Consider the following 27789-nt stretch of genomic DNA (forward strand, 5'->3'; position numbering starts at 1 on the left):
CGTCCCAGCTCCCTGGTGTTCTCCAACCCCAGCTTTCTCTTTCCTCCCATTTAACGGACACTAGTTGGATAAAAAATAGTCCAGTGAGAAGTGCGTTTCTCCATCAGTATCAATAACAGCTCTGGTGTTTAAGAATTATTATTTTTTAACCTCATAATTTCTGCCTCCTGTTCCCCCTTTCCTTCTTTTTTATTGCTTTCTGGGAGTTCCTCAGTGAAATCCAATTTCTCTTCACTTTCCAACCAATTTCTCTTTCAAGTCTTTGTGTGTGTCAGTATATTCTTTCCTGCAAAACATCATATGGGCATAGCTGTTTGTTAGTTTGTAGTTTTTAAAGAGATCAGCTTGTTTATTATTGTACTGAAATTAGGGTCATATGTATTTCCCATGAATGTGCACTAGCAGTGAAAAAAAAAAAAAAGAGAAAAGGTACAAAAATACCTACTGAGACAAGGCTAAAGGCAGGGTCATGTCTTTTGCTCTCCCTTTATGGTGTAAACGACACCATTCTATTGAGCTGATGTAAACTGGCACGGCTGTGCTGCCAACACCTGGTCTTTAACTGATTCACACTGGCTTCAGAGTGCGCCCTGCACCTTCAATGTAAAACACTGCTTAATTTTAGTTGATAGGTAACACCTGAAAATATCCAAGACCTTAATACTACTTTTACTGTTTTCCAGGGTTTTGCTTATTTACAGAGATGCTGTTACATTTTTGTGATAACACACTGGATTTGACCTTTGTTATATTGGCTGAAAGTGAAGGTACACCTTCTGCTTCCCTTGAAATCAATGTTTCAAAGAAAAAAACCCTTCCTTTTCTTTCTCTCTTTTCTTATTTTCTTCATTTTTACTCTAAGTCTTCTAATGCACTGATAAACATTAGTAGTGATTTCACCAATATGTGTCCACAGTTTGGGTTCTGTGGTTAGTGGTTTGCCTGGGAGGTAGGGGAGGATGCTAAATGCCTGTGCTCACATTAACTTGAGGGCAAAAATGCTCAGCCTCTTCCAGCATAAAATATCCTATCCTACATCCACTGGGAGGTAAGGGGACTGTACCTCATACAAGGATCACAAAACTGAGTTCTGTGGAGCAAGGGCGGGTAACATTTTCTGCTTAAATTAGTGTCAGGTCTGCTCGTTTATTAATCTTGACAAGGAAAAAATGTCTTTAAAAATTACACTGTTTCATTGTGACATTTTAAAGAAACTGTAATTAAAAATATGGGTGTTATTTCTATGTTTCATCCAGTTTTATTACAAAGATTTAAAAAGAATTGGCCTGAAGCCAAGTATTTAATTTGGGGTAAATTAATTTTTAAAATTAAATTACTTCAATTTTATTGGGTTTTGTAATAATTTGAAACCATACAGAGGCAAAACATCACTCATCTGCACAGGTCTAATGATACCAAGGAAAGCACGCTCAGTATATGATGACAGCAAAGAAAAGAAACAGATTTCCATACTAGCTTTGCTGTCTATTCTATCCAATTTGCTTTGCTTTCCCAATTTGACTAAAGAAGTAGCATGCTACAGAATCTGCCTTAAAGTATCAGAGGGTGGCAGATCAAGGAAGAAGATAGATCTTAAGGCAGTTGTAGAGAGAGACTAGCACACAAGACATGGAACCACGGGGATTATTCTCAAGGCCAGTGTTTGTCAGTATCTTTATCCAAGGTGAGGAATAAACTTGAAATGACTGCTGGAAATATTTGACATTAGGATCTCTTAGAAAGTAAATAAACGTAAATAATTTATACAGGCCAACAAGGTACTCCTGGTAAAGTGAACATATATTTTAAAGGACCAATGCAAGGTCATGCAGCAAGAAGAAAAAATAAATGCATAAAGCATGCTTAAGATAAAGAACAATATCCTAGAAGGCAGCTATTCAGTAAGAGACTTGAAGGTCACAGTATATAAGCACTGGAAATAAGCTTTTGGTGTGATATTGCGGCAAGGAGAAAGCCCAGCAGCAGCTCAGTGAGAAGTTGGGAAGTCGTACATAGTATCAATAATGTGGTTTATGCTGTACACATCAGGCTTTTCAAAAGGATTGCAAAGGGTTCAAAAAGTGACCTGGTGGATGGATATGATCCTATTGAAAGGGAGGTGGGGAAATAACTATGTGGAAGGCACAGCCACACATTGGACATGCATACAGAGGAAAGAGATGTCTGCAAATAAATTGCTTTTTAATCCAGCAGAGGAAAGCAGAAGGATAACCAATGATTAGGAATTAAATCTTGCTAAATGGAGACTTGAAGCAATTGCAATTACTTGAAAATTTTAATTATGATCTCAGTTAACCCCTGGGATAATTTTCCCAAGAATGTGGTTGTCTGTGGCTTAGTTGTCAAATCAGACCTTCTTGGCTGAACTGGAAGTAATCACAAAAGGATGGAACGAAATCCCTCAGGACACATCTACATGGAAAATCTGAGATCAAAATGGCACCCAGCCCTGAAAAGTACAACTCTCTGAAGGCTTATAGAAATTAATTCTGTAGTCCACTGAACTGAAATGAGCAGTTTGAGAAAGGTGGAATGCAATGTAAAAATCCTGTATTCCCCAGAGTGCTTTTAATAAGGAACTGGAAGTTTATGTTATGATCACAAAGGGAAAGGTCTGCTTAAGGATGAAGTACTGTGAGTCTTTCTATACTCTGTTTTAGGTATCAGACTTAAACATATCATATGTGTCAAGGGATGTGCACACAACTACACTATTTTATCTGCTGAAGAACTAATAGGAAAGTCAACTACCTCATGAACTAGGATTCTTTCTCAGTCCTACAAAACCTGGAGAAATAAGGCAGCAGCAAGAAAGGAACAGCCAGAGGAGCACATGGGAAAAACTTTCCTTTTAAATAGACTTCCAGGCATTTCTTCAGGGTGTGTGGAAGAAACTGCTTTACAAGGAAGGTGGAAGGAGGCAGTGGGCTTAGGAAAACTGGCATCGCCTGCTTTGTACAGCGCTGGGAAGCTGGGAACCAGATAAACAGGTGTAGGTTCCCCTGCTGATGCTGGTGGGGGGTTATTAGAGTAGAGAGCACCAGAGCCTGAATCCCATGAAGCCAGACATTGTTGATGCTCCAAGAAGGGACACGTTTCTTGAACCCCGCTGGCTCCTCGCTTTCCTGAGAGGGAAAGAGGCTATTATTAGTAATCTGACTCAGGTCATAACCCAGCCAGCAGCTGGGGAAATAACAACTAGTAGTGTAAACAGGGGAACTGTGCTGCAGCCCCCTGTGTGTAAGCAGGAAAGGGAGTCAGTACAGGGAGGCTTGCAAAAGCAGTGACCCATAATAAAAAGAGCAGTGCCTGGTTAGTCAGATCAAGCTCCTAAAATAGGCGCTTTTGATATAGGTTGGCCTCATTTGAATCTTCACTTTTAAAATATACATTTTTCCTCAAGAATGTTGCTTAGAAACTGGTGATGGAAATGTGACACTCAGGCTTTAAAAATATATATTACAAACTTAAAGGTTAAATGTTTTAAACTGGGGCTAAGCTTTTTAGCTACTTGGTAGGGTTGCAGCCCCAAATGTTCAGGCTATAATTGAGATGCAAGGAAATTCTGACGTCTGGATGTTATTATTGGCCTGTGCTTGAGCTGACCTTGACTTTAGCACCTCTGCTTGTCTGGTTTACAGAGCTTCCTGGTGAGAGGAAGGCTCTCACATATACCCATTTTTTGTCCTACATCTGGTTGTCATCTGGGATAGAAACATCAGCCAGGGAGAACAAAACATCTTCTGGCCAGGATTGGCACAAGTTCTACATCAAACTGACTGATGCAACTGGTGCTATGTACACTAAGATGAAAGTGTAATACATGAGAGCAAATGAATACAAACATTGCCATCTGCCGGCCTTGAAAACGGTGTTACCAGGCCACAGGCAGGTGGGACTGATATAACCACTGCAGTGTACTGCAAGTGGTCTCTCATGACACAGCTGCTGAGGTGTAGCATTCAGAAAGCCACAGAAATAGTCTTGGAATAGTTATAGAAAGACAGTCACAGAAATAGTTCATGAGATGAAAAGGAAAATGAGACTTCATTAGCCCAAATCATCAGCACAACATCCCTCTCTTACAGTGTATAACCCCACTGGGAAGCTGTACTACAATCATCTCATAATGCTGATGTTGAAAACTGTCTCATGAAGTGTCATGAGGTACCACTCCCAAATCACATGCCTGCACAGCTAAATTAATTTGGCCGCAGCAACAAGTCACCAGCTGCAAGGGCTTGGATTCTCATCTCACTTTCACACCTCTGCAGCAGAGGGCTTTATCAGGTCTGAACACTGATCTGTGCCATGTCCTTTCTCTAGTGTGCTTTCTTTGTCCTTCTCCCTTTGTCTGGGGGACTGCCAGAGCTGATGTTGAGCCTTTCTGAACAAGAGAGGGAATTGTCTCCTGGCTCTTGTGGCCCCACTTTGTGGTACAAAGCAGATTTAAGCAGGATGGAAGTTGGTGCTTATGCAACTTCTCTCTTTGCACAAATACTAAGACTCGGTTTCTTAATGCAGAGCTCCCAGGTCTGATCTCTTTGACAGCTGTTTTGTCCAAATGCAATCACTTATGGCTTTGCACACTTGGAATAAGATCAAGTAGAAATTGTCTTGCAATACAATCAGCTCATTCACTTACCAGGGAAGACTCAGCTGTCCTCTCCACTGGTAGAGGAACTTCAGTGAGATTCTGCCAGAAAACAGAGCCCACTGATTCAGTGGGGATTGTTCCTTACATATTTGTGGGCCTCATTATCTATCCTAAAATATCCTGGCTTACAAATCTTTTCTTGCACCCTGTAATTTAAATTAAAAAAACATTGGTTTGTTTGTTTAGGTTTTTTTTTCAAAGACTTGTTTTGATTATGAAATTGAAGGGGTAGGAATGGAGGAGGATCATGTTTAAAAACCAGATTGTGCTACAGTTCAGCAGTAGAAGATTATTCCAAAACAGAGCTGTGCACAGTGATTACTCTCAGTGCCTACGTGTCAGCATGCTTTAGGGATGAATATAAAAAATTACTAGTTACATGGCTGCACACATTCTTGTTTAACATTCATTAGTAATCAATGGAGAACATTCAAATTCTCTGTTGGTTTTAAGTCAGAAAAGCAATTAAGCATATACTGAAATACCACCTCACTTTGCTGCTTGCACAGCTCTGTGGAGGGAAGTCAAGGCAAGGCAAGGCAAGGCAAGGCAAGGCAAGGCAAACCAAAAGACTGAGGTAGAATGAGAATTTAACATTTATGTCCCTTTATTTCAGGTCAGACTGAAGACAGTTTGAGCCTGAAAGTGACAGCAGGAAATATCATGTGCAGATAACATAGCACTCTTTTTGTCAGGCTGTTTATGCTCACTTGCAAGCACTCACAGCACTTGTCTTTATTTGTATGCTATCAGGCAATTACAGTATTTAATCTTCAGTGGAGTCACTCTTTTCTCTTTCTTTCGTGTGAACAGGCACTCTTATGTCTCACTCAGTGGCAGCCTTTGGCTCTCCCTTGTCTCCTTTGGCCTGAACTAAATCTTCTCTGCCAGACACTTTTGGAATCTTTCCTTGGTGGGTGGCAGGGGAGGGGGGCACCCATTGCAGTGGGTGCTCTCTCAAGTGCTCCACAGGTCAGATGTCTGTAAGTGGAGTCATAAAACCGGGGAAAAGGAGTACAAGTAGTTGGAAACTCAGGGCTCTTTAGTTCTTTCCTTGAACTAGTTTTCAGCATCAACCCAAACCTTGGAGAAGCACACTGGAAGACAGGGAAGAAATGGACAAGTATCTGCTTAAACTCAAGTATTTAGAAAATCAAGTCAAAAGCTACAAGATCATTTAGAGTGGTGTAAATATCTATGGCCTCCTTTAAGGGGTTTCATTTGCTCTGGGAAGGCCCATGCCATTCTCCTGAATATACCCTTTGGCTGGTGAATACAGTTCTTCCTGTTTCCTTGCAGAATTTTGTTTCTCTTCTGAGGCTGTGTAAGGGCAGAACCTACTCACATGAGAGAAGGGGAGAATGGCTAATCTGGCTAGTGTCATCATTCTACCAGACTACAGGAACATGAAAAATGTGACTTCCCTGTGCTACTTCTGGAAGTAGAAGTATACACAGAATGATGTAGGCAGCTGGTTCTGTTAGTTCATAATTCATGAGATGATGGTGAGTGGTCAGCAGCTGGCAATACAACAATGCTGACTACTCCAGTCCTTTCAACTAGTAACATATGAAGAGGGTGAAAAGTGTTGTGAGAAGTCACAACATTTGTCCAACAGGTTGGGAATTAGGAGTTTTGTTGTTTGGTTTTTTTAAGGTCTTTGATACAATCTTAGCTCAGATTGGAACTGAACCCTCATGCCATGTGGATAGGTTCCCACCAGGCCAAAACTTAACAATACAGTTGAATCCTAATGGTTTCCCTAGCAGTGAAAAAGCAACAAATAAAAAGGATCCTGGTCTTTGATAGTGTCTCAAATTGCATCTCTTCTGTTTGGTAATACTGGTACTACTTTTTAATCAAACAATAATAGAAAATAATAGAAAATCTGTGGGTTTGAGGTTGCTGACACGGTCTGCTTCACAGACAATAAATTCACATAAGCAAAATTGGTGCAGAAGGGGTTAGGACTTACAGCAAAGCTAGGGAGTGGTCTCTGCCATGCACAATCAGTGTCAGTATTTTCATTCAGGATAAAAAAATACTTTTTAAGGGTGGAAGAACTTATGCATATAAATTCCACAGCTCAGCTTTGCACTGCAGAGTAAGAGACATTTTTCACAGTTATTAACAAAGGACATTCCAGCAACTAGTGAGATCTGGATTTCATTATATATTTTGGACTAGAGTGCAAAAGTACTATCTGCCAGAAAAAATGTGGTCAAAGCATGTTTTATTAATATATTGGTGCTGTTCTTGGATTATACCCTCGTAGAGGCTCACATCTGAAATGAGACATCTGATTGGCTATATATTAGATAGCATTTCAAGGTTTATTTTTTGGATGGGATTCCCTTACAATATACAGAGACCATGTATATTCCTATTTTTAAGCGTTCAGAGACAAACTCTCACTGCCCTTCCCCAATAGATCATTACTGTATGCTGTTTAAGGAGCATGTTAGTGCCTGTGTACTAGAAGCACAAGTATTATAATAGTGCAGTTAGTTCTTACTATTGAGTTTGGTACCTCTGTATGTATTTTATGACTGGAGAATGACTTTCTAGTCCAGGTAACTTCTGTCTAAATGCATGGAGTAAAGCAGCCCAATGCTGTCAACGTTTCTGTCCAATGAATGGGCTAAGCCACTGGAGAAACAGTGTCAGGAAGCCTGAGCAGACCTGGAAGACCAAAAGAAGTGCATTTATTTCCCTGTAACCTCACCTTGGAGAGTTATGTTAATGATAAAAACTCCCTGTCAAACCACAGACTCCAAAAAGAACAAAAAAGAGGGAAATCTGTAAAACAGATTTCATCAAAGAAATACACAGTAAGGACTGATATTTCCATTGCTTGTTTTGCTTTCTTCATGTTAAGGGCAGCCTTGTATATAAAGCCACATATGATCCTGATATATGGAACCCAGCTGCCTTGAAATCAATGGCAAAGTTCCTGTATTCAGTGAAGACTCTTGGATTTTGCTCGTATTTATAGGATACAATTAAGCTGAGAAGTAAGAGAGACTACAGCCTTCCAAAATTAAAGAGGAGAGAGAAAGAAATGAGAAAGCAAGTATGTGGTGAAAGAGATCCCAGGTGAAATAATTGGTCCAAGTTTTCATGTCTGGATGTTGTTATTTTTTCCATAATTACTATAGCAAACTCCTGCTTCCAACCAGGGGAGGTGACCTGGGATTTTTCCAGTAGCAGTGGAAATTTAACACAAAAGTGGCCAGAACTGTTAAAGCTGTTTTACTCATGCATGTCAGCACTGGGAGAATGAAGATATAGCAGACATCGTTTAGTCAAAAGCAAAATTTTGTGAGTGTATGTGTGTGTTCATGCAATCAAAATTGGAAACCAAGGAACTGAAAACTGCTGTCTACCAAGAAGAGATTGTCTTAAGTACCAAGTAATATAGAATAATGTAGGCATGATAAAACATGATTTAGATATCTATTTCTTGCAGTTATCTTTGAAAGACACGTTGTTGGAATAGGGAAGTTAATTTACACTGATACCACCTTCAACTGTGGAAGTGTCTGGCGCATCATATCTACTGCTTTTGGAAATGCCACTGGATTTGGACCTCCAGTTCTCTTCAGCATCCTTCTACTGAGGTGATTAGTGTTAAACAGTTGCGTAATGCAGATGCTTATAAAATAGCCAACTCACTTCACCTCCCATAAGGAATGATTTTCTAATCTCCAGAAGCATGAGGGCACATATCCATGCTCTGCAAAACCATTTGGGATCTATCACATCTCTGCAGGATACAAGGGAGATGATCAGAAGCTCACTCCATTTCCTTCCTTTTCCACAGACTTTCTTCTCTGATTTTCATTTGTGTTATTAGTATTATAGTTGCTAACCTTTCCAGAGGGGGAAAAAAAAAAGCACAAAAAGCAAACAGAGAAGGCAACCCACATCCTATTATGGACTAACAACATTGCAATTTACCAAAAACTACCTACTGAAAAGTCCTGGTTTCACACATCCACTAATACCCCCCACTGCCCTCCAAAACTGTCTTCAAATATCTATTGCTAATAGTTGTCTGGTGCTAAAACTGTGACCAACACTCTGAACCTATTTGTCCTTAATCTCACCCTTGCAAATATATTATTACAACTGATAAAACTTTATTCTTGCTGACTGCTAAAAATTCCTGTAAGGAGTAAGGTTTTATTATTTCATCCATGGTGGCTATTAGTAGCCTGGCTGTAGCTGCAATGCTATTGGACCTGCAGTCAAAAATCTGGGACATCAAGAAAATATCTTCTTCAGGGGAATTATAATCTCTGTTAAGAAAAGGTGGATAGACAGATCTTAAGGGACAATGAGAGCATGGAGGCAGGAGTGCCAGACCATTGTGGTAGCGCACCGGTGGCCAAAGTTATGTCAATTAACTCAGTGGCAGGGGTGTGGGGGCATCTTAAGCAAAGAGAAGGTTTTAGGGGTTTTTAAGAAACAATAAAAGGAGAAGAATGAGCATTTTTTCCCCAAATGTAACTGCAAAATGTGATTTTATTCATCAACAGTGAGAAGTGAAGGGAGCTCAGTACAGAACTCAGTACAGCCTTTCATTACTTAGTTCATTTAAGGCGAGATCTCAAGTTTTTGTGTTAGAGAAATATTTCTTTATTGCTGTGCTGGTAGCCAAAAATGTCTGACATCTGCATGACTAACATCTGCATGCCATCATGCACAGCCAGATGGTGGGCTATAAAATGTCAAGAAGTTTTGGTAATGGAAAGATCAGCAGCAGACTGAAACACACAGAGAACTATTTATAGAGGGAGAGATTTCATTTTCTTTGAGAATAACAGTACAAGTGATTGAGAGACTGAGAGACTGACTTAGGAGGAGGTAGTGAAAAAAGCAGATACATAAAATTTAGGCAAATGACCAGCCACCAGCTTGTGACATGAAGAACCAGAGACCAGGAGATTTTCTATTGGGAAGGCTAGAGCAATGAGATCACTGGTCAAAGGCAAGTCTAGGGTGAAGCTTCTGAGGCTAAGGAGGAGATGTTTTAGAACTTTGGAAGTAACATTCCAAGGGAGATAGCTCATGGAGCCAGGTCACTTTAATCTGAGCTGGGCAAAGCACTAGAGGATATCTTGTTGGCAGAAGAATAAGTCCTAGATGATTGTACTGGCCTTTATCACCCACTCCATCTCAATCTGGCATTCCAGTCCTGGACAGTATTGGATACATACACACATTCCATGCAGAAAGAAGAAGGAAAATAGGAAATGCCCATCCAAGCTTCAGGTGTGACTTGACCTTATGTAAACATGAGCCTGCTGGCTCTGCAGAACAAGCACAGTTCTCGGCGAGGGACCTGAGCTCTCCTAGGCTCACACATCATCAGCAAACTCATTAGCTAAACTGTAAAGGCACAACCAAATTGTTCTCCCCTTTCATTTCTGCCAATTCTAATGCCTCTGATGCACCTACACAGCTGTAATTGAACACAGACCTGGGAGGCAATTGGCAGTGCAGTTGTAATTCAGAGCTAAATTCAGCTGACAGCCCTGGTCCAGGTAAGTAGGAGACGAGATACTGGCTTGATTCCCAAAGCTCCCAGCAGAGTGGCAAGCTAGCTCCTAGCTATTATTTTTTTAAATGTTAGGATTCTATGAGAAAATCTCAAGTATTAATAGACGTAGGACCTGCCCATATAATTTTTAGAAAATCAGCTACACAAGCTTTAAGGGAAGGCAGTGAACGAATTGGCTGCTTGACATTAAAAATGTGCCTGATAGAGTTTCCAAGTTAGGGCCATATTCAGTATGGAAACAGCCCCAGCTTTTCCACTCTGCCTGGTTTGAGTGGATTAGCTTGGTATGAACCATTGTGTTGCTATACTTGCAGGAGTAGCAAGTAGGGTCTGTGGTAGAAAAAGAAAATGAATAATTTCTATGTGTTTATTCTTTCAGTTTATTCAAAAGAGATTTAAAATTGATGGGAGCTAGTACCCATAAACATAAACAGATTCTCCGAGGCGTTGCAAATAACACAACCTTATTGTCTAAGCCTGTTACACAACCTTATCAGCCTTGTAGTTTGCCACTAAACTGTACCATAACTGTTTTGCAACGCCATCTAGTGCCACATGGGGATGCCTCAGAGACACTCAGAATACTGCTTTTCTCTGGTTCTGATGCACTGAATTGAACAGCCAATGGCTTTGCAAGGAGAAGAAATGTTTGCATGTAACAGCACTGACAATTAGACCAACAGATAGGAGAGGAGTTTTTGATCCACAGGATCTGACCTGTTAGTTTATTCTAAACGAAAAAAAAAAATCACTGAAGCAATAACTGATTCCCAGGCACTATTGAAGTTGGGGGTTTCACTCACAGTCCTAGCCCAGCTTCAGGTCTTGGTGTGAGGCTTCGTGATGTACTAATGTCCCTCTGCTATTAATATCAGTGAAAAAAACCTGCTACATAGCAAGCTTTCAAGATTTATGAACCTCTGCGGAATGAAAAGGGGAAAGAGTGATGCAAGGTCACAGAAAAACCAAAAACCTCCTTCTGTAATCTTTAGCCAGCTAGAAATCCACAAATAATTTTTTCCCCATATTTTTTCAAACACTAATATTTTGGAAAGTGTTGAATTTATTGTTGGATTTTTTTTACTTCGGAACTGATTTTTTTTCTCTACTTACAAAAAAAAAAAGAAAACCTTATGCTTGAAAAATATTACGATTATGAGGAACGACGAAGCCCTTATTATCCTATGACAAGTTTGTAACTAAATTCTCCCTCTTTCTAATGATGTTTTTTACTCTGGTTCTTCATTTGCCATTCTTGTACAGCACATAACAAGAAGTTACTTTGCATCTACCAAATTCTTCCCATCCTGTCCCTTTTAAGGATTCTGGCCGTTTCACAGTGCAGATGTTTGGTGATGTGTTTTTTGCACTGAACAGAAAGTTTTGGAGCAATCCCTTAATCCAAAACAGACGTCTCTTTGCTCATCCTTCTCTCTAGCTGACTCTACAGCCGGAGGGCTGTGTGATTAAGGAATACGCAGCACACAGTGCAGGCCTAACTCACCCGTAGGGGGAAAGATGGTACTTAAAACTTTTAAAACTTTCCACTCCATGTGTACATGGGGCTAAAATAAACACATTCAGACTGGGGAAATTCTCCATCATCCTGCTGCCCTCTAGGAGGCAGCCTGTGGTTTGAACAGAAGCTATGAGGGGATGTGCGATGCAGCAATAACTAGAAGCCCAGTTTGTGTGATAAGCCTATTTTACTCGTAAAATCTCTGACCACAAATCCATGTCTGTAGAAGGTAAGTTTCCTCTCTGTTATTCCAGGAAGCAAATGTAATAACACACTATCTGACAGGTCAGAAATACATGTGTCTAGGCATTGAGACGTGTTTTTATTAGAATCGAGTGAGACAATGCAGAACAATGCCATGGTGCCTTCATTTAGTACGTTCACTGAGCCATCTCAGGCCAGTGTTTATATGAGGATCTGTACAGACTCATATAAATACAATCCTCAGTCCCTGTCGCGCCATTCACAAAGCAGATATTGTAGCAATGCTGGGGGTTTTTTCCTGTTTCACACATTGTGGCCTGTCTTGGAGGATAATGTTGTCTATATCTATTATTTCCTATTTGAGATCGTAAACTGGAAGCTGACATTTAGCAATATGTAAGCCTTTGCAAGGCATTTCTGAAATAGTGCCTATGCCTCATGACAACCTTTCATTAGCCACAGTTTGCAAATATGGAAACGCAGACTGTAGGAAATTTCAGTGGTTTGATCTGTCACTCCTTCTATTTGGAACAGACTTCAACAATGTCAGCTTCTACTCCCTATTAGTCTGCCTAGGACATGGACTCAGACCTGCTGTTCTTGAAAGTGGGTTTATCACTCATTAGCTCTTCTAGTGGATGAAACTATGCAGAAGGGGGGTGGGGGAGAAATACATGGACAAGTAAGGGGATGATCCTGCATTCTTGTGTATTACCTTGAAGAGCTTTCTAAGGATATGACACAAGTTCTATAATTTTAATTCTAAAATGCATGGCCTATAAATTCCCATAATGCCATGTTAAAGCAGCCAGTCTTAGGACAATGTGGTTTTTTAACTCTGGAATGTATGATTCATTGTTTAAAATGTATTTTTTCTGTTGCTGCTACTAGTGGGCCTCTCATCACCTCATCTGTGTATTTCAGTCTTTTCTATCCTTAGTGACAAAAGATAGGATTCCTATTAGTGCAGCTTTTCCATCCCATAAAATGCTACAGTGTTAGCTGTGAGTTTGTTAAAAAACCCAAAACTGTCCTGCTCCCATTTACTGAGCATGTTAATGGATAGCAATGACTATGCAGCCCTGATGTCAGGGAACGTTTTTATAGTTTAGCAAGCCTGGCAGGCAGCTGTGCATATAAAAGGACAACTAAAAAGAATGAAGATCCAATATCACATTAGGAAAGCAGCAGGGAGAGGAGAGGGCAGGCTTTAAAACCAGGCAGCGAGAGGACTGAGAGAGCATGGACTTGCCTACCAGAGCATAAACACACTGGCTGGTGGAAGGATGGAGGATACAAATTGCAACTCACCACTAAACTTTCCCTTCTCAGCATTTTCCTTTCTACCTTGATCATGGCTGAGAAGCGTTTTCCTTTGGTTTTAAAAAGAGCTCTATATGCCCTACTCTTCTAACTCTTCACACATGCCATTGTTTCTGAATGTGTTGTCATCTCTCCCATTCTTCCATAGGATGTGACCTCCTTTTTCTTTTCTCTCCACCTGCCCTGACTGGGTGATTGGAGTTTAAACTTGCCCATGAATGACTGCATTACTGCCTTTGCCCATTTCATTTCCACTTCAGCAGTGGTCAGATTTTAAATCATTGCCTGCAGCGCCGGATGTCAGCATGACATATCTGAGTTGGCAATGACAGTCCTGGACATGAGCAACCTGACTCTTCAAGTTCAGAGTTTGAGTCTCAGCTATTAGAAAATTAAAAGCTCTGATGAGGAAGGGAAGGAGCATGTTGGAGAGCTGGTGTTAAGCAGCTGACTTCAGAAAGAGCTTAAATTTTTTTGGACCAGGTATTGGACCTTGAAGCCTGCATTGATCTTCATGGAGATCATATAGGTCCAAAGAAGGATTAGAGTCAAGGATGAGGACAAGGACTGTGTACTGCACTATATGAATTCCAGATGTAAGTGGAGAAGCTACACCCACAGCCTTCCTCTTGAGCTCAAACATCACAGATGTCTTCCTACAGAGCAGGCATGGTGCGCTGTATTGCAGGTGTCCTCTGTACAGTAACAGCTTGTTATATTTTCCTCAGTTTCTGAACATTATGTAGATGGCTGTGTGAGGGAATCCGTTACCCCAGAGAGTGCTGTAATATGTAAGATACTGGGATGGGTTCTGTCAATGTCTGTGGAGCTCTGTGGTCCCAGATGGTTTGAGAGGAGAGAATTTTGGTTTGTCCTCAAAACCAGAGCATGAAGAAGGAATTTCTAGGTACACTATGTTACAATATGCAGCCTTGGTGGCCACAGAGAATTTTTCAGACATAAAGGTTCTCTAATTAAAGGTGGGATAGTTTGAGGATTATGATTCCAGCTTATTTGAAAGACCATGAGAGAACAAAGCTAACTGTTAAAAAAATCCCCAAAACATCAACAGGAGCAGAACTGTTCAGGGGAGAGAGTAAAAATGTAGTGGATACTTATGATCAGCCACTGCATAGGTTCAAGCTGAAGGAAGGAAGAAGGAAATGGAAAGCCTGCAAGAGATATCCCTACACCTCTTGAAACTGTCAAAATTCAATAGCACTCTGCAAGCAGTGAGGTAAACTGAGTACCTTCATTGAGTTAACACTGAATATGTGGCATAATCTACTACTGATGATGGAAAATACAGCTACTTGATTTAACAAGGACAGAAAAAGTGAAAGTCCTCTGTGATGTTTTCTCTGGGTTCTGACCGCCTTCATCAGAATATTTGCAGATGCCAGTTAGCACAAATGCTTACAGACATCATGCACCTCCAGTGCTATTCCTCTTGTCAGTTGAAACAGATGCTAGAGAGTTCCCAAGCATTCATAAGACTTAGTGTTTATAAAGAGATTGTAAGAGGCAAATGGGAAGGCTACAGAAGGCCAGTAAGCAATAATCGAAGAAGATTCTGTGGCTTCTCTTTGAAGGAATACTTTGAAAGCTTCTCCTCTTTGGAGGAGTCACTAAAGACACATATTCACAGCCCAAAACTCCCAGTTTGGGAGAGTATCAGTTAGAACCTTGGCAATGCAAGTGAGAATGAACAAGAAGAGAGTAGCTTCATTGCACTTGTGCACTGTTCAATTAAACTGATGAACTAAGTCAGACATATCTGAGAATCTCTTTCATTTTACTAGTTCTTTTTCAGGGCAAGGGTGAGTTGTGGAGGAAATGGAACCATCCCTTGAATCACGACATCTTATAGAAAATCCAGCCTTTCTTTTGGTTTACTACCTGGGTAAAAAGTTTATTTATATGAAAAGCTGGATTGCTTTGTGAACTACTTCAGCAGGCCAAGCCAAGTTGGTCTTCCAGCACCATGAATTTATGTCCTTGCTGTGGCTTCCTGCCAGCATCCTCTTCATTGAACTGTATTTACATTAGCACTGTAAAACATTACTTCATTCAAGTGTCTGAAGTGAAGCACTCACTCACTCCATGCACTTTGTCCTCAGCTGTTGCCAGCTGGTGAGAAGGTTGTCTTTCCCAGCTGGGCCCTGCCATTCTGAATGTAATGAGAATTAAATGATGAGAAATAAATGATTCACTGAGACTGCTCAGGTTCCAGTTTCAGTTTTAGTTGTCATATATAAATGCAAAATACCGGACAATTAATTTCTTCAACTAAGATTGAAAGTTAAATTCTTTGTTTGAAAGATAAATGCCTTCAGCAGGCATTGTTCTTGGCATCAGATCTTGGCATCCTTCAGTCTATGTACTGGTAAAGCAATCTGATGGTTTCACTGCATTTCAGTTTGTTTTTTTTCTTCTGTAACTTTCAAAGCCATTTAGGAAGGGGAAGTGTTTTCATCTTATGGAAGGCAGAAGCGGCAGGAGAAAGAGGCAGATCATATTGTCTAACCTGGTGTAGCTCATGTAACCCCATGTGAAGCTTCACTAGTCTGCTGAATCAATGGGATGGTCCCAGGGTCTCTTACTGACAGAACTAAGACAACTTCTATCGGAATAAAAGATAAAGAAGATTTGACTCTCCTTAGTGTGCTCTAGTGCACAGGCTGTATTACTTTTGAATAAACACTTCAGGATGGAGTTAATGTCATATGTTCTTCTGCATGTTCTAAAAGGGCTTGCCAAAGGGCAAGCTTTGCTTTCTGTATTTCAAGATGAAGTTTAGATTTGTTAAATAGTTTGGAAATGAGATTTCTCATGGAGGTGTCCCTGTTTTGGAACATGTAACTGTATCAGTGTTAGCATGCAGACTATGGTATCACAAAACTTTTCACACAATAATCAATTTCTGGCTTAAAACACAGATCTGCATGACAAGAGACTGCATTTCACTTTCTGGCTTAGAGGTCCTTGCTTTGAAAAGGGCAATAGCACTTACTGTTCAACACCAGGGTGTCAGGGCTGTGTCAAGTCCTTAAGGTGCTTGAATAGGAAGTTTGAAGGAGCTAGTAAATACTGCTATCTCTCTTGATGTTATTGTTTCAATTTTATTCCTTCCTCATTCTTAACTTGCTCAGAGTTTATCTTTAATCTGTGGAAACCACAAGCAGACAATAAGGAAATGTTTTCGTGGCTTTGTGGGAGGCAAGCGAAGAAAGTATGTTGTGGGGCTGTAAGCATGGTCAGTTATGACAACTACAGGCACTGCCTTCTTCCCTAGGGGTAGAAAGTAAGTTTGTCTATTATTGTTTTGATACCTACCAGTGGAGCATTGATATTCATCAAGGTGTCTTTACAACACCTTTAGATTTGAAAGAAAAATTAAGATAAATTAATGGTAAATTGTTGTTTTAAATTTGCTATATGGGTGTTTTCATCTTCATGGGAAGAAACTGTTTCCACAAGTCAAAACCACTGGTCAACTGCAGTCTTTCCTGTAGGTACCTCACGGAGTGAATCTCACCTTTCACTCCTGGGCATACAGGCAGCTACTGCCCTCTCTTATGTTCAAACAGCTTCCAAGTGCTGTGAGCCTGTTTGGGGGTGACTCTACCTCACTGAAGCAGGTCTCAATTTCTGAATCTTAAACACACTAGCTCTCTTACACGCTGGCAGAAAATACGTCCTGCCCTTCATGTTACCTGATACGCCACTGGAAGGATTGTCTTGGAGAAAGTGCAGGTGACATCTGTGGAGATGCATTTAAACTTACCTGGGAACTTCGCTATATTTCTTATGAAGAATATATTGACTACTTTTGTCTACAGGGTCATGGCTGGTCAGCAATGAAGAAACATTAAAGACTCTGGAAGTCCATTTTGGATCTGTCAAATACTGTGAGCACATCTATTTATTTATTCTTCCCTCCCCTCTCTTTGGTGTAGATTAGAGGTAAAATTCTCCAGGGAGTGTATTCCTCATTAAGATTTCCTATACCTCCCAGTATGCAGAGTCTGGGATTACCACATGAAGGGCATCCTGCTATTTTTGCCTCTGGTCCAGTCCCTTTGAAGGGACCCTGGAACACTTTACAATGGTGCAGATTTATGAGGACTGCGCAGCCTGCCAGAGCCTTTCTGACATACTCCTGTAAACTAATTATGGGAAACTGCCCCAGGCCTCTGTCATTAAAAATACATTCTTAGCATTTCATGAACAAAGCTTAGTTTCCTCCTTCTGTTCCTATAGGATATGATCCATTTCCTGGCAGATGTTTATCCTAAAACATAAGCGATTGTTGCTGAGGAAAGTAAGTGAAAAATAATGTGTCACCTAGGATGAGTCACAATGTGAATCCTGAAATCCCAGCATGATCTGAACTTCTCCAATGCCCAAGAAAATTGCTTTTTAAGATTTTTAGTTGTTTAAATTCATCTAATTAGAGACTGGGCACTTTGAATTCTGTAGTTTGTTGTCAAGCCTTCCTTTTCAAAACTGCCTTAGCATGGCTTTTGACCAAAATCCATTATCCACCCACTGGCTATTTGGGCACCTGAACAAAACGAGTCTATCCATCCAACTGCTTGCGCCTTGCTGGCTCTTAGATGCTACAACACAGGGTGCCAGGACAGGCAGACAGATATAGAATAAACAAGAATGGTTGTTGGCAGGAGTGGAGCTCTGGCTCATGAGGACAGATAAACACAACGTGTCTTGGCTGACTGAGTCGCATGTGTGATCCCAGGCCCTGGAGAGCGGGGCAGGCTGTGTGCGCATGGGCTGTGTGGGCCTGGAGCTGATTCAGAGGTTCCACATGCAGATGTAAATGTTACTGTTGTGCATATCATAAACAATGCCCTTGGAAACACTTGTTCCCTGTCAAGGCAAGAGCCACTGGGACAACGTGGAATACAGAGACCAAATTCAATTCACCCCTGTGGAGGAGACTGAGGCACCTTCTGGTTCAGACAGGTGATGAGGTTATCACCACTTACCTTATTATCTCAGGCCAATTGAGCTGCCAGAATTAGGTGTGCTTCAGATTGTCTAAACTGCTAATTACTGTATCATAACTCAAACCTCAGTGAAAGGCCTGACATTTGTCAAGTCATTCACCTGAGCTGTAACTTAAACTTGCATTTTGCCAGTGAGCGGGGTACTTGTAAGCACTTCAGCTTGTTGCTGCTATTGCATGTGGAGGGTATCAGCTGAGGTCCTAATTCCTGTTAGGACCTGAACCCCTGTGTGTTTCAGATGCAATATGTATGTGCACAGTACTCACATAGATCTTGATTTTAAAGGAGCTAAAAATTCCAGGGTGGAGTTCTTCCCAAGGCTTTCAGTTTGTGTATAGGTCAAGCGCCAGATGATTTGCTACAGCACAAGGCTTTGAACTGATCCCTGAAATTCTACAGCCATTCTCCTGCTATAAGGTTTTGAGCTGCCAAGTAAAGTGCACTGGGAAAAATAATATGCAGAAGGATGTCCATATTTTTCATCTGTAAATTCTTAAGACCAAAGATTCCAGAGGAATGGACATATCTGTTTTGTGATAGTATTATTACTTAAGTTCTGATATAAATTAACCCCTCCTTTTCCCACTCTTTTTTTTTTTTTAGTGTTTTTTTTTTTTGATGGGAGGAGAATTGATTGGCTGGTTTTGGGTGGATTTTTGTTTGTGGGTGGTTTTTTGTTGTTGTTTTTGGTTTTGGGGTTTTTTTGGAGTTGTGTGTGGTTTTTTGGTTTGATTTGGGTTTTTTTGGCTTTTTTTTTGGTTTTTTGGTGGTTTGGTTTGGTTTTTTTGTTTTTTGTTTTTAATCTCTTACAAGGGATCCAGGTTAGTAATGGAGGCTGGACCACAACAGGATGTTTACCATGAGGTCTTCTGCTACATAGATAATTTTTTTCCCCCTGCAAATGATGGGTCTGAAATTCTTCCTCAGAGGGAGATCAGAACAGGCAGAGAATCTGAAGACCCTCCTCCCCCTGGACAGAAGGGGAGATGAGGTCTTCTGTGGGGTGAAGATTTGTGGGGGCAGAAGGCCTTTACAAATGCTGCTGGACATGACGAAGCTGCAGAGGAGTCAGAGAGAAAAAGGATATTGAGAGATAAGGTTAAGGGACATGCAGGAAACTACTGGTGCACGTCTATACCAACTGCAGTGAGTTAGAGAAGAATTGCAGGGTTCTATTCCTGTATCTCATCCCACAAAGAATTGTGCAGTCAGGGAGAGCCCCTTCCTAACATGGATGGTGGGTAACTGATTTCCATTAGCTGAAGCTCTGGCTATTGACCTGATAATTTTCTACTCATTCATTACATTGGTGTAAATGATTAAAAAAATAGGGGAGCAGAGAACCAGGGTGTGAGTCTCTGGAAATACTGGAGAAGCAACAAAGCACAACCTCCATTTTGAAATGGGTATGGATGAGGCAGTAATTGAGATGTGCAGGGTGAGGAATGATTTGGTCAAGCAAAGAATTGGTGTAATTAGCTGTCTGTTTACGCATATGGTTCTTCTGGCTATTTTTCCTTTTCTCAGCAGCATAGTTTGGATCTGAGCCTATTCCAGACAACTCTGACTTTCCTCTTCCTATTTTCCCATGGTAAGGGTTGAATAAAATCAAATGCTAAACAAACTGTGGGCTCAAACTATTCTATAGAAGTTAGAGGAAAAATTCCCCCCCCCTCCACCCCCCAATTTCTCAGACTATTCCAGCCTGTTTTGTGAAAGATTCTCAGTCTTTCCTTGTGAAAGCTGATGGATGGCTCCAGCAGGGGAGCCAGTGAACTCCCACAGAAGAATGGGGCAGAGGTATGTGCATCCCTGTGATTTTTCTGGAAGGGGAAAATGAAGGAAGGAGGTAGGCTACTTTGCAGCTGGGGTCCACCACAGTGTGAAACAATGCCAAACAAAAAACTCAGCTCAGAGCCCAGAAAAAAAATAAGGGATTTTGATGGCCTTTGGTCTGGCTGATAAACAAGCTACGGGGGCTCCATTCTGCTACAAGCCTTTTGATTAACCCTACCCTCCAAACACATTGCATGAAAATAAACATAAACCAGGCCTACACTAGCTGAGGCTGAAAAGCTGCGCAAGCACCATCCTCTGTGGACTTATCTTTTATTTATTTATTTATTTTTGCTACAAAGTCATGTGATAACAACAGTTACTGTCTCCTGTTCCGGAGCTGGTGCAGCACACATCAGCTGGAAAACTATTTCCACCATGTTCCTTTGCACAGCATGGACATGCTTTTTTGCTACACCCTTGCTTCTCAGGGTCTGTGTTTGTGTCTGCAATCTGATGTCATTCTGTTGCTGCTTCATCAGCAGGAGACAAAAGCATTTTAGTGCCACTAAGGCTTATGAACCACAGGCTCCTGCACTCCAGCTTGTCCACTGACTTCTATCCAGAGACAGGGGAAGAGCTGTCTTATTAATGACTTTTTTGTGAAAGCATGAGTTAATGTGGCACTGACTTTTTCAGCCCTTTCCATCAACTTCCACTCCAGAAGAAACCAAAGGTAGAAACGATATATTTGGTCTCACCTAATAAATCGCTGGCAGTATGGAATAACTCCTACTACTCTAATGCCGGTATTTATTTTGTTGTATTTCTTACAGTGTAAGTGCTCTCCCTTCCTTGTAAGTCTATTTCACACCCTGACAGACTTCACTATCTTATGTCAGTATGATGTAGACGAACAAGAAAGAGTCACTGTAGGAGCAACAAGAGTGATAAGAGGCTTAGGGAACATGAACTGTGAGTAAAGGCCGAGAGAATCTGTTTTGTTTAGTCTAGAAAAAAAGAACATGGCAGGAGCAGAGGTGGGAAATATGAGTGTTCAGACATTTTCAAGAATTTTGCAGATAGGACAGTGATCAAGTCTGCAGGTCAAGATGGGGTAAAGCAAGGAGATACTGGCCTAAGTTCAGTAAAGAAAGAAGACTTACGTTAGCTCTCTAAGAAAGGTAGAAAAAAAAGCCAAAAATCTTTCTAGCTGAAAGAATAGTTGAGCAGTGGCTGTCTAGGGATTATAAACTTATTGCTCTTAGGAGGTTCATGAGAAGCCTGGATAGGTGAAAACTGTAGAAAAGGGATCCCAAAATTTCACTGCCTTTCCATGGTAACTTTTGTGTAACAGCACCAATACAAATTCTGTTTAGTTTTGACTAGATTCAGCTGCTCGCAACCATCTGTCTTTTCATTTTCCCTCCCTGCCCCGCTTCCTTCCAACATTTAGGTGTTTTCCTGTATCTTCCTCTCGACCCATTTCATATTGCCAGATCAAAACTGAGTGGCTGTAGATCCAAATTATCCTGTTCCTGTAATTGTACCTCATAAAATTTGAAGACTATTTTTGTAGAGTAGCAAAGCTCAGCATTTAGCTCTTCTTTTGTATGGCATCTAGCATAGCAAGATTCTTTCCGTTACTGGAACCCCAAAGGATCACAGAATAAGCTGAGTTGGAAAAGACCCACAAGGATCATTGAGTCCAACATCTGATCCTCCACAGGACCACTCCAAGAATCACACCATGTGCCTGAGAGCATTGTCCAAACACTTCTTGAACTCTGTCAGGCTTGGTGCTGTGACCACTTCCTTGGAGAACCTGTTCCACTGCCCAACCACCCTCTGGGTGAAGAACTTTTTTCTAATATTCAGTCTAATCCTCCCCTAACACAACTTCAGGTGCTTCCCATGGGTCCTGTCACTGGTCAAAGGAGTGAAGGGGTCAGCACCCACCCCTCTGCTTCCCCTCATGAGGTCTCCCCTCTGTCTCCTCTTCTCCATGCTGAACAGATCAAGTGAGCTCAGCTACTCCTCATACAGCTTCCCCTCAAGGCCCTTCGCTATCTTTGTATTCCTCCTTTGGACACTCTCTAAAAACTTTATATCTTTCTTATATTGTGGTACCCAAAACTGCACAAAAGGACTTGAGATGAGGCCACACCAGTGCACAGCAGAGCAGGAAAATGCTGCAGGAGAAATAGTATATATAATAAGCAGAATTGCAATTATCACTCTTCTGCAAATAACTCAGTTCTATCGGTGGCTGCAGTTAAGCACTAAAGAAAGAGTGGAATATTTCATCCAGTGTTGAGCTGGATGAAATATTACCTCTTAGCTGTGGTAGGATAACTGCAATATGGAAGGTACAGTATGTTTCAGTTGCAGGGTCCAGGAATGATTGTGTAATGCTGCATGACAAACACATTTGATGTTTTATACGCTTTCACCAGGGAGCAGCAAATCAGCAGTAAGGGCTCATACTTTGGAAGAATACACTGTGCTACACACATTTTTGCATCTTTGAACTAGCATAACTAGTTGTTTTAAAAGAAATCGACTGAAGACATATGATGCAACCAGACCTTGTGTGTCAGTTACCTATGTTAGCTGCCTAATGAGGCAGGACCAACACTGTAATATTGTGTGAGATTAGCCCCTGACCCTGAATGAAACAGATTGGAGGCAAAAGGAGAAGAAATGAGTGTTAAATCACATGTCCTGCTTAACTACTCAGTGTCTTTGAGCAAGATACAATCATCCTGTGCTTGACTTTCCGGAGGCGTTACTGTCCCTGATGAGGAAGAAGAGGCTGAGTTCCTCCTCTGTCTGTACAGGACCACATGCTGCTTCTGCATTAACATCCTGATTTACAGCCCACTGAGAGTCATGTAGGACAGCAGAAAATGCAGCCAAGGTTTCCTGTGGAGAAGCTGGCAGCCCTCAGGAACCCCCTCCAGGTCCATCTTGCTCCTGCCTGTAGCCAGGTGGCCAGCCCAGAGTCCCCCTAACAGCCCCTCACTCCTTAGTCTGTAGCTGTGACCCTCCTATCGTCCTGAGCATTGACTGTCCCGGGGCTGCAGCTTTTCTAGCAGCACTGTAGCCCAACAGGCATTGGGACAATCCCTTCAATGGAGCAGTGTCTGCCTGGGGAGTGTGTGTGCTGAGCTCTTGAAACATCTCTGTGTCCAAAGCCAATATCTTCAAGCTAAGGCAAATCAGAAGTTAAGGGTTGCTTGTAACGGTTAAATTGTGACATTTTTAAAGGGCACTGAGTCTCAGTCAGTGCATGCTTTGGCAGTGTGTCCAGTCTGTTACAACCATATTGTGCCATCCCTGGGAGGCTGTCGGAAAAGGCAGCAGCTCACTCCTGCCCCTAACTCTGCAGGCCACTACACAGCCCGCCCTGCTGGAAGGGGCAGGGAGAAAAGGACCTCCAGGCATGACCTGGGCTTCAGCACCACAGTTGGATAAAGTTAGTATAAACCTTCTTCTCAATCAATTTCTGTCAGAACTAGTGGCAGGAGATGCAAAGAAGATGAAGAAAACATCAAGCTCCTTACCTCAGTGTATGTAGGCATTGTTTGGAGGTAATGGAGAGTCAGGACCAATGATCTACATGGAGATTTCCATGGGAAAGTATCTGGCATCAGGTGATAGCTGCTTCACTTGGATTGAACAGCCTCTGCCCAACTCGTAATTTTGTAAAAATAAAAAAGATTTGGTGGAGTGTTTGGTTTTGAGGTTAATGTGTAGAAAATGTGGGGAACGTACCCTTTTTAAATAATTTAAACCTGAACATGTTGCCTCTTTGCTCTCTCCATTTTCCAGAGTTCCCAGAGGTATAAGCCCTTCTATGATGCTTCCTCCTCCACTTACTGTTTCCCCCCACCACTGATGTACTTACCAGCTGCCATGCAATTATGCTGCCTTTCAGGCAATAAGAGGCAATAAGAAGAAATTGGCATTTAAATTACCCCATAGGATGTTGATGACATTTTCCCCTACTGTGTTTTAGACCATGCTGGCTCAAGCCATCTTGTATCTACCCAAAGTTATTGCAGACAAGGCAAGCTTTGATCTTTCCAAAAGTGCAGAAGTGTATGTCTGCTGTAATGTGATGTCTCTCCTATTATTGCTGAGCCTGGAACACAATAACATCTTATAGAGGGCTTTGGAGTTTAGACTACAGCCCATTTATTTATTTTGCTGGAGCACTGTCCCATAAGGAAAATCCTAGGCTGGGTTTAAAGAGCCAGACAATGGAGCAGCCATCACATTTAGATGTTGCTTTTGAAACAATACCCTAATGCTACATCACTTTGCTCTGCTGGGTTCTGCTTCTACTTGTCAGTAGCAGAAATCACAAAATCAGAATTAGTGAAAGGACTTTAGTGATGTTTAGTGCAAAGCATGTTGAAAATGAAAACACCAAGCTCAACTCTGCTGAAAAAGCAGCTCTCTGGTTCCTAGGTTTCTTCTTGACCAGTGGGTAGAGGCATTACCTCACACTCAGTATGGAATCAGGCAATGGACTGTGTGTTTCAGACTTTTGCAAGAAAATAGTAATGTTACACTTAGAATAAATATTAAGAGTGCCAAATGTATGTCAAAAATCTAGACCATTTACTACCATGGAAAGGGACTTGAGACTCCCAGCATTTATAGAAAAGAAAAAGAGACATGTCTAGTCTTACTGTCTGTGAAAATAATCTTAGAACATTTTTGGAGTCTGCAGATAGCCCAAAATAAGAGCCTAAAGCTGTAGGACTTGCTGTATTTACAGCCTACTGATTTTTAATGATAAAATGAAAAAAAGAATAGTATTTTTCACCAATATATTCTGTTGGAAAAAAAAGTTATCAACAGTTTTTTAGTAAAAAATTTTGATATTGTTTTGCTTGCTCTATTGCCAAGCTCCTCCTCCTGCTCCCAGTTTTTAAAAATACGAAAGTGGTAAATATAAACAGGTAGAAGTACCTGCATATTGGGAAGAGGCATGAGGTGAATAACTTTTTTATTTATTAAAAAAATATGGAAGCTATGATTGAAACTGGCGAACAAAAAATCCTGAAAAAACATTGGAGAGCAAACACTTGACATTTATTCTGTAAAGTGAGCTTTCAATTCTCATTAGCTTGATTAGAGCAATTTATATAACAGTTTTGTTTTTGGCTTCCCTGTGATATTAAGCACCTCTTACAGATTGCTTAATATCTTAAACATCTTCAGGGACTTCCATGTCCCTTAAGCATCTCTGTTAAACTTCTAAATTTCACTTGCTCCCTTAAAATCAGTGACTTTTACAATGCAATTATGTGCACGGATTTTGAAATCTGGAGTTGTGTATGCATATATCTGTATATATCTGTCCAAAACAGATACTAAGATACTGTGTAAAGGGGATTCTGTATTACATAGTAATTTCCTGATGAATCCATTGACAATGTTAATACTTTTAAGGTTTGAGAACTACTTGAGATCTCTCTGTCACATCAGATTGCTGCAAAACCTTGGGATCTTGCCATGAAAATGATTAGTTTGACACGGATTACATGCGTTTTTGCTAGTAATTACAGGAACAGGACATTTGGCAAGCTGGCATTTGATGGGGGCACAAGTATGACAGGTCAAGCAGGGTAACAGGAAATACTGGGAGCAGCTCTTTCAGCCAAGTTTGGTTTTTAAAGGACCAGGTCAGCAGTAACAGACCAAAAGCCTAAGTCTAAACCAGAACAGCCAAGACTGCTTGTGATACCCCACTTAGTTGCTCAAATCTTTCTTACTTATTACCACTTTCTGTTTAAACCCTGTGTTTATTATGAGTGTGTAAGGAGTCTCTGAGCCCTTGTGCTGTGTATGGACACAGAGCCCTGCATGTGTGCAACTGCTAAGATCCATTTAAAACTTACTTTGTGCACAGGGATATTCTATTGGATAAACTGAGAAATATCAGAACTAAAAACATAACACACATGCTTGGGGGAAAAGCAAAGGCTGTGGATCCAACTGGGAGGCTGAAATTATTAACTTCTGAATGATTAACTGTGTGACCTTTGAAGAGCCTGTACTGCAGGAGCTTCATATCTTTGGGATTTTTGTGATACCAAGAGTGTAGGTCTATGGTCTTTCTGCAGAATAATTCAAAGCTTGGAAACCTTACCTTTGGGGTAGAGATATAAGAAGCTTAATCTATTCATTCCAGAAAAGAGAAGGTAAAGAGGTGCCTTGGTCAGAGCCCACAAGACTTTAGTTTGGTAGAAGGTTTCTGTGAACAAAGAACTCTTTTATGCAGCAGAGAGACGCATAACAAACCCTGTGTCTGGAAGCTGCAGCGCAGTTTATACAGATGGGAACTGAGGTGCAAAATAATGGGCTTGAGGCAGAAATCACTGACAGAAATTCTATGCCTGGTGTTACACTGCAGATCAGACTGGGTCATCACAACCAGCACTCTTGGCTTTGAAATATGTATGCCTATGATTAACGTGATTCCCACATTATATGCACACATCAGCATTACGTTTAGTCACTGAAGAAGAGAGAGAATGCATTCAGTTAGCTCTGGGCTTTCTGCCTAAAGAGGGAAAATGAAGTGAGATTTTGTTTAAGGACAACTCTGGTAACTCTGAAAAACAACATGGAATTATTAGCATTTGGGCAGATTGAACAGGTTTTCAAAGCCCAGTACAAAAGACTTTGCAGAAAGATCTCTGTTCTCAGTGACCTGCACAGAAAGAAGGCCAGAAGGAAGGCCTGTGCCTACCCTACTGGGGCTTAGTTGTGGTCCTAGAAAGCATAGGACATGCTTAGATAAGCAAATCAGAGGTAGGCAGGGCTATACTAGAACCCTTTATTTCAGTAGGGATCTTGCATAAATAGAAAGGGGAATATCCTTTTGTCTGAGGATGGTCTTATTTTAAAAGGGTGGTATGGATGATGGTAATGGAAGGGAACTGCATCCTTTCCAGAGCAGCCCTGGTTTAAATGTTTCATTTTGCTGGAAAACCCCTAAGTTCTTGTAAGAACTTTATAAGAGTCACTTTAAAGTGTTCCTGACTCACATGATGGGAATTCATTCCATTGAAAAATCTAATTTTCAAAATGAAAAAACTATGATTTTCAAATGTAAAAACTGCACTTTCAAATCTCATTTAAGTAATCAGAGGGTATCAAAATGAAATTTTTTGGTGATTTCAGATAGAAAACATTTTAATAATAATTATGGTGCATGAGTAGTGTTTCATCCTTTCATGTTTATTCAGATTGGAAACAATTTGAAGTTGGTTATCTCAGAATAACAGAATCACAGCCTGGGTCAGGTTGGAAGGGATCACTGGGTTATCTGGTCCAACCTCCCTACACAAGCAGGGCCACCCTAGAGGACATTGCACAGGATTGCATCCAGATGGTTCTTGAATATCTCCGGTGAGGAAGCACAGTCACCCACATAGTAAAGAAGTTCTTCCTCATGTTCAGGTGAAACTTCCTGTGCATCAATTTCTGCCCATTCCCTCTTGTCCTGTTGCCTGGCACCACTGAGAAGAGCCTGGCTCCATCCTTTAGGTGCCCTCCCTTTAGGTGCAGGACTCTGAATTTGCCTCTATTGAATTTCAGAAAGTTCCTCTCTACCCTTGTCTCCAACGTGTTGAGGTCCTTCTGAAGGGCTGCACAGCCCTCTGGGGTATCA

At 41.1% G+C, this 27789-nt stretch overlaps 1 protein-coding gene across 2 annotated transcripts in view; it reads left to right on the plus strand.

The window, feature by feature from the left end:
* The window catches only part of SLC35A5 (solute carrier family 35 member A5), a 65643-nt gene that overhangs the window by 36232 nt on the left and 1622 nt on the right, over positions 1-27789 (plus strand). Inside the window, exon 10 of one of the 2 annotated variants that reach the window (XR_003529347.1) lies at positions 684-767. The exons of the other annotated variant lie outside the window; for it this stretch is intronic. The gene's annotated coding sequence lies outside the window, so the exon portion shown is untranslated. The remainder of the gene's footprint in view (positions 1-683; positions 768-27789) is intronic. 2 annotated transcript variants of the gene reach the window in all.

Source organism: Corapipo altera, unplaced genomic scaffold (genome assembly GCF_003945725.1).
Source record: "Corapipo altera isolate COAL_440 unplaced genomic scaffold, ASM394572v1 61, whole genome shotgun sequence".
NCBI lineage: Eukaryota > Metazoa > Chordata > Aves > Passeriformes > Pipridae > Corapipo > Corapipo altera.